This window comes from Arachis hypogaea, chromosome 11, assembly GCF_003086295.3.
Source record: "Arachis hypogaea cultivar Tifrunner chromosome 11, arahy.Tifrunner.gnm2.J5K5, whole genome shotgun sequence".
Classification (NCBI taxonomy): Eukaryota; Viridiplantae; Streptophyta; class Magnoliopsida; order Fabales; family Fabaceae; genus Arachis; species Arachis hypogaea.
This window is the reverse complement of record NC_092046.1, coordinates 40,642,825-40,650,803: the sequence shown is the minus strand read 5'-3', so window position 1 is coordinate 40,650,803 and position 7,979 is coordinate 40,642,825.

The window sequence follows — 7,979 nt, the reverse complement described above, 5'->3', positions numbered from 1 at the left end:
GAGAGAGAGAGAAGATAGGAAAGAGAAAGAGAGGAGGAGGATAGAAAAAAAAGGGAGAGAGAGGAGGAGAGAGAGAGAAAGAAGGGAGAGAGGGACAGAGAGATAAGGGAAAAGAGGGAGAAAAGGAGAGGGAGATAGAGAGAGAGAGAGGGAGAGAGAAAGAAAGATAAAGAAAGAGAGAAAGAGAAAAAGAAAGGAGAGAGAGAAAGAAGGGAGGGGGAGAGGCACAGAGAGAAGGGGAGAGAGAGACAAAGTGAGAGAGGGAAGGAAGGGAGAAAATATGGGTAAAAAGAGGAGAAGGAAAGAGAGAAAGGATGTAAAAAACTAGTTTTTTTATATGTTAAAACTTGTTTTAGCCTATAAACTAGTTTAAACTAGTTTTTTTAATTAAAACTGGCTTTATTTTTATGAACTGGTTTAAACTGGTGCACTGTATTGTAAACTGGTTTAAAATCAATTTCTTATGTGACAAAACAGTTTGGTTCATTTTCTAAACAATTTAAAATGGTTTAGTACAGTTTCAGTTCAGTTTGTGAAAAAACTAAACTATGAATACCCCTACTTCCACCTAACCTACAACAACTTATTCAATTCTAATGTGAAACCTGGCTACCTATTATTCAATTTTTCACACACTCATACATTCTTTCAATTTATATCATATATGCATTTATTTTTCATACTTTCCTTTTTGGAGTGACATTTGTTCCCTTTTTATTGCTTTCTCATTTTTTTTTCTTTTTTCTTTTCCTTTTTTTTTTCAATACATAATATATACAAAAAAGATTAATGCATATGATTCAACATTCAATGCATGAGTATGTAACCAATTCCTAAAATTTCAACAAAAAATGTAAAATACGTATTTTTCTCAACTAATGTTTCCAAATTTCATTTTTTTTCACACTTAGATAATGCACACTCTCACTAGCCTAAACTAACTAAAGATCTAAATTAAGGACATTTATTATTTTTCACTTAGGGTAGTGTTGTGCTAAATTTAAGAACAAAAAGGGGATTAAATAGGCTTAATATTGGCTAACAATGGTAGATAAAATGGTAAGGTCATTTAGGTAAGTGAGCTCAAACAAAATAAAAGTCTCAATCATGTAAATGCATTCATATACAAAATATTGAACAGAAAGAATTAAACAAATCAAAGATCACAATTATAAAGAGAGAATAACACACACAAGAATAAAAATAGTGGATATTATAATGCAACCACACATTAAAGCTCAAATCTCACTTGGTTGTGTGTTTTAACTCTAATCTATGTTCCACAAATAATTTTCAAGCATGTTCAATAAAATTTTTTTTAACTCAAATCAATGGGATGCCCTTAAAAAAAGTAATTATTTTGACTAAGCTTATTTTATATGTATGTATGTATGTATGTATATATGTATGTATGTATGTATGTATGATGCGATTGGATGAAAAATAAAAAATCCTAAGTTATTTTTTCTAATCTCATATCATTCCAAATCATCATCTGTATATAGAAAATTGAACTAGGTTCTACTATCCATATCATCCAATCACAACCAAAAGCTTAAGATATACAAAACATATTAAAAAAAAAGAAAAATATGCAAAAACTAGAATAAGTATCTAAGTTATGTACAAACCAAAATAAAAAGTGCAATAAACTAAAAGATACTCAAAGTATCAAAATACTAACAAAATATCCAAAAAGCGTAATAAAAATGAAAATAAAAGTGTTTGGAAGGAAAAATTGTCACCCAACAGCCGATCTGGTCGCTCGACTAACCTCCCCACACTTAAAAATAAGCACGATCCTCCGTGCAATTAAGACAATGTTGGAGCTCTACTCGTCTCTACCTTCATCTGGTGAATTTGCAGGCAGGTGAGAATGGGGTGCCTCTACGTCCACTACCTGGTCATCATCTTCGCTCCCCTCCGAGGGAGTCTATCCAGCCAGAAAGCTTCTTCAATTAAGTGACACTCCATCCGAGTAATCTCCTCGAAGAGCCTTTGGACAATGTGGTGGATTGACTGTGATGATGGTGGTGATGTTGCTGCTAAGGAGGAGTTTTCTCCCTTCTCTATCCATTGCGCTATGTTCCTTCTTCTGCTTTCCTTGTTGCTTATGATTACTCATTCTAAAAAATATAAAATATAATATACTAAGACAAGTAAATTCTAAGACAAGAAAGCATAGATTGCCGGAATGAGGTAATAATCACTAAAGTAAAGAGTTAATCAATTTATGACATTGATAAAAGCAAGTGTGTGAATTCTAACTTTGTGCGTGGTTTAGAACTCGTACACCAGCACTTGAGAGCTGTGTCACAACTACACAAAGTACGCATATACTTACTTATTTTAATGTGCCTAAGATCTTTTATAGATAAATATGCAAGTTAAAGCAACAAGCAATCAACAAGAAGCATAAGAACTTAGGCGAATAACCAAGTATTTGTGAAGTGAAAAGAGGAAAGAAAATTGATTGAAAGCCTATTTATCCAAAAAGTATGGGAACATGGTTACTATGTACTTAGTGAAAAGAAAAGAGGTTAGTTGAAAAATAGTTAGTTATCACGTACATAGCAAACATGGTCCTTAGAACTTGAAAATTTTCTAAAAGATAAAAATAGGCAAGCTCACAATCCAACCTCACAAATCATGCATTATGCCAAAATGAATGATTTAAATTAGGTGTAGTGCACATAGTTAAGAAAATAAGAGTCAAGTTATCATCAAGGCATAAGCATAGGCAATTGATGTAAGAAACAAGCAAAAATAATGTTCAACAAAGCAAGCATAGCAAGTTCAAACACCAATATGCTTTCCAACACTAAAATCACAAGATTGATATACAAATTGGAATGTTCACGCCTAACGTAACCCAAACCAAATAAGCAGAAAGAAAGTGAATTCAAAAGGGTTACATAGGTTAAGAGTGTGTCAATCTTGCAAAATTAGGCAAAAGAAACCTCAATTAAGCAAAATGCACATGTTTTGGTCACCATAGAAACTTAAAGCAGTCACTTCAATGCATTTAAGTAAAATAAGAAGAAAGAAAACATTGTAGTAAGAAATTGACCAAAAAAATGTTCAATACAAAACTTTTTGAGGCAAGATTACAAATATTTGGTGTGTAAGGTCATATTGATACAGAATATCATCAATAAGGACCTTGTAGTGCCAATTTCCAAATTCAACAGCAATGACGCCAAAATTCAGCAGCGTTTATCCGAAATTCATTAGAACAATAGTCCAATCATTCTAAACAAATGAAATGCAAACTCAGGAAAGCCCAATAACATGATGAATTATCACTAACAGCACAAAACACAAAGCAACAATAAAACAGGAAATTGCCATATAATTAAACAGTTTTCAAATAATCTAGTAGCAATTTCATAGTAATTCAATAATTCACCATAATCCGTTCACAAGCAAGTAAAATCCAATCGTCCCGACAATCAAAATTTAGAAAATTCAAGTATAGCTCAATGGGCAAATAGAATTCAAACAATTGTAAACAAGTTTAGCAACAAAAATTCAAGAAAATAGTAACCACGATTCAAAGTGTTTCAACCATCATTCTCAGCAAAAAAAGCAATTAACATAATTCAGCAACTAGTTTCAAACACTTTCAGCAAAAATTCAAACCTAATATTCCACTATAAGCTAAATTATTCTATCCTATCCACCTAAAAATAAACTAAAACAGGAATCAAACTAACTAGACTAATTACTAAGAGTAAACTAAGAAAGCAAAACTAATCTAACTTCATAAATTAAAAGGAAATTGAAGCAAAACCTAGACCAGGGTAGATAAGAGCAAATAAGAGCAAAGGGAATTGGGGGGGGGGTTGCTGAATTGAGCAGCAACAGCGGCTAACCATTGGAGTGGCACCGACGGCAGCAAACGCACCAAAAACTGAGGCAAATAAGGGTGTCTGACACAACAACGGAAGCGATTAACATGACTAATTAACCTAACTTTACTAAGAACTTTCCAGTTCTTACCCCTTCTTTCCCCCTTCAGATGGAAGTAGGAGTACCCTTCCATAATCAGTTGATGATCATTCTGCAAAAGGATTATGCTCTAGGTAGTCTTCTGAGTCTAGGACAAAATTTGTTTTCTATTTATATGTATATACCGCAAGACCAGTCAACGTCTATACCCCGTCTATCTATGAACTTTAACTTAGATTTTCCGTTAGAGGTTCCTGATATATAGCTATTTGATGGAGTGCCAGTGAGTTGTCCTAGGACGAAGTATGATCGTGCAGGAAAGTATGATGCATGTGCATCTTAGCTTGTTTAGCTAGCTAGTTTAGTTAGTTTATAGTTTATTTTCATGAATTTTAGCTAATACATAAGTAACTTCATCGATTATCTTTGCTTATAGTAAATCATTAAACATGAGTTAAATTTGTGATTGTTTTATGAATCTACAAGTTATGTTTGATGCAATAGGGAATACTAAGTGAATTTGTGATCATGAGAATTATTGTTGCACTTAGTATATTAATTCATCTTGTATTAATTCATGGAATGTTACATCAAACTTTGATGCACTCTATATAATGGTTGATAGGAAATCAATGAAGAAGACATGCATTGAGCAAAGTATTGGCCTATGAATCAGAGGAACAGAGGGAGCATTTCTCAATGTGGCGTTGGCAATGCCCAAATGCAAGGCGCCCCTTCAAATAACACCAACCCTTGAAGCGCCATAATAGAAGGCGCCAGCTCAAACAATGCTACAAGAGGAAGCTAGATATGGCGTTGACAACGCCCAAACCTTGAAGCGCCCCCTTGGAGGGCGCTGGTGACAAAACCAGAGAACCTTGGAGGGTGGCATTGGCAATTCTAGGTTATAAGGCGCCACCTAAAGGGGCGCTGGCTATGGAAGCTAATTCATGTTCATTGCTCATGACACTTCATTATTCATGTTCATGAAGCATGCAAGTAATTCATGCATGGGGTGTTAATATAATGAAGCATGCACTTAACTAATAAAGTCACATCATGCACGAGATAAATCAATGAAGCCGTATGAGCAATGCATGCATAAAGAGCACTAATGCCAATAAAGAAAGGAAGCAATGAAAGAAGACAATTCAGAAAAGCATGGAATTATTAATGTCATAATACAAGGCGTCCTCTCAAACCAACGCTCGCCATCATAAGTTGATCATGGAGGAGTAATTTTAGGCGCTGGCAATGTTAAGAACTACTGGCGCCCTGACGAGAGGCATAAGTTTGACCAATTAAGAAATTATAATATAAGAACAGCGTTGCGAGTATAGCTCTTAATCAGCAAAAATCCGCCTCATCAATTTAGAAAGATTGTCACAAAAATTTAGAATAAAAATACTGGGAGTATGAGTCCCTAGTCGTCTCCTAACAAGTTGCTAGAAAGGGTGCTAAGTTATTAATCAGGAGTTTTCTGGGTAATTTTGAGTTTGGGCAATGAGTAAATAAATAATTGTAAATTAAAGTAATGAAAATTAAAAGAGATTTATAATATTCAAGATAAAAGGCCTTGACTGGGGGAATGATTAATCGGAAGTTCTATCCTTGTTGGAATTCTCTCAAGTGTAGTACAAAGAGGTTGTTATTTTCACTTAGTTAACCCTTACTAAATAAAGGAAAGTCAAGTGATTGAGCTAACTCTTATTCACAAATCCTAGTCCTCTCCCTTAGGAAGGTCTAGCATTAGTAAATACAGAATTAGCCAACAACTTCCAATTTAACTAATCACTTGAGCATTCCAACTCAAGTGTCTCCTTTTAATCAACCCCCATGTCAAGTTGGGAGTCTACTCCATTGACATGAGAACAACTTGCATATAATTAAAAAAAGAATAAAAGAAAGACATGATAGACAATAACTGCAATTTAATTAAAAGTAAAAGTAATCCTTTGCATTAACAATCCATGAAAATAACTCAATTGTAACTCTAAACAAGAATTAAGAATATGGAATAAATAAAAGAGTAAGGAAACAAACTAGAATAGTATCTTCAACGGAGGTGATGACTCTTCAATATCCAAAAGCAAAAGCATGAAACTATAAAACTATGAGTGCAAAGAAAACCTAGAGGAAGAGTAATTTTCTCTCTAGATTCAGATCTAAAAACCTAAAACTATGCTAATGAGAATGTGTGTTGAGTCTCTGCATATTCCTTGGCTCTAGTCTGTGTTTTTGGGCCAAAAACTGGGTCAAAACTCGGCCCGAAATCGCCCCCAGCATTTTCTGTTATTTCTGCAGATCGCGCATGTCATGCGTACGCGTCAGTCATGCGTGCGCGTCGCTGGTCGTTTTGGCGTGTCACACGTACGCGTCATCCACGCGCACGCGTCCTTGTGCAAACTCTAATCCACGCGTACGCGTCAGGTACGCGCAGGTGTCACTGCAAATTTCTCCATTTCGCACGCTCGCGTGAGCCATGCGTGTGCGTCGATGCTCGCTGGTTATCTCCTTGGTTTCTTGTGTTCCTTCCATTTTTGCAAGCTTCCTTTCCATTCTTTAAGCCATTCCTACCCTATAAAGCCTGAAACACTTAACACACGGATCACGGCATCGAATGATATAAAGGAGAATTAAAATATACAAATTAAAGATCTCTAGGAAGCAAGTTTTCAACCAAAGAACAAAACTAGGAAGGGATTTTAAAATCATGCAAATCATATGAATAAGTGGGTAAGAAATTGATAAAAACCACTCAAATGAGCACAAGATAAACCATAAAATAGTAGTTTATCAACCTCCCCACACTTAAACATTAGCATGTCCTCATGCTTAGCTCAAGGAGATTGAAAGACTAAATAAGGGAAAGTAAGACTCATGCAATGCAATGCAACCTATGAATGCAACTATATGCTAAAATGATTTTGCCTACTTGGTTAAAAGTAAATAAGTTCTTTAAGACAAATATAAACCAAATATCACTAATTAAAATCATACAGTAAAAATAAGTAAACTTGTAAGAAGACAGCTCATGAAAGCAGGGAACATAGAATCAAGCCTTGAACCCTCACTGATGGTGTATATGCTCTAATCACTCAAGTGTATATGGTAATCACTCTACTCTTCCCTAGTCATGCTTTCTAAACTTTGTTCTTCACCTAACCAATCAACAAGTATTTAATGTACCAATGCAAACATCATGAGGTCTTTTCAAGGTTGTAATGGGGCCAAGGTAAGGATGAGGGTATATATATGGCTAAGTGAGCTATAAATTGAATCCTTGATCAACCTAAGCTTTCACCTATACATACTCTATATACTTTTAAATTCATGCCTAGCTACCCAAAATTCCCACTTTTGCATTTCATACTCATGCATCAACCCTTCTTTTAATTTGTATCACATATGCATTGATCTTTTCATTAACTTAACATTGGAGTAATTTTGTCCCCTTATTTATTTACTTATTTATTGAATATTTTTTTTGAAATTAATTTTTTTTGGAATAGAGAAAATTAAACATAACTTATCAATGCACACGGATTTTTAATTTTTTTTAGTCTTACATGAGTAGGTACCCAAATTTCCAATATTTTATCATGACACATTCCCTATTAACCCATGTTCCCACAATTTTTCCACACTTAATTGACACACAATCTCTATCTTAAGCTAAACAAAGATTCAATTTGGGGTATTTAATTGTTTTTCTGCTTAAGGCTAGTGATGTGATAAAATATAGAACAAATGAGATTAAAAGGCTCAAAATGGCTAACGAAGGTAATTGAAAGGGTATGCTATTTGGGATAAGTGAGTCAATTATCAAATCATGGCCTTAATCATATGCATGCATATAACACATTAAACATTGGACATATAGGATGGAACAAAATATAGATTACAATCACAGAGAAGAAAAACACACAAGAATAAAATATTATGGTTAAATAATGTAACCATGTAATTAAGCTCAAGTCTCACAGGTTGTGTGTTCTTAGCTATCATTTATGTTCCAATTTATAGTC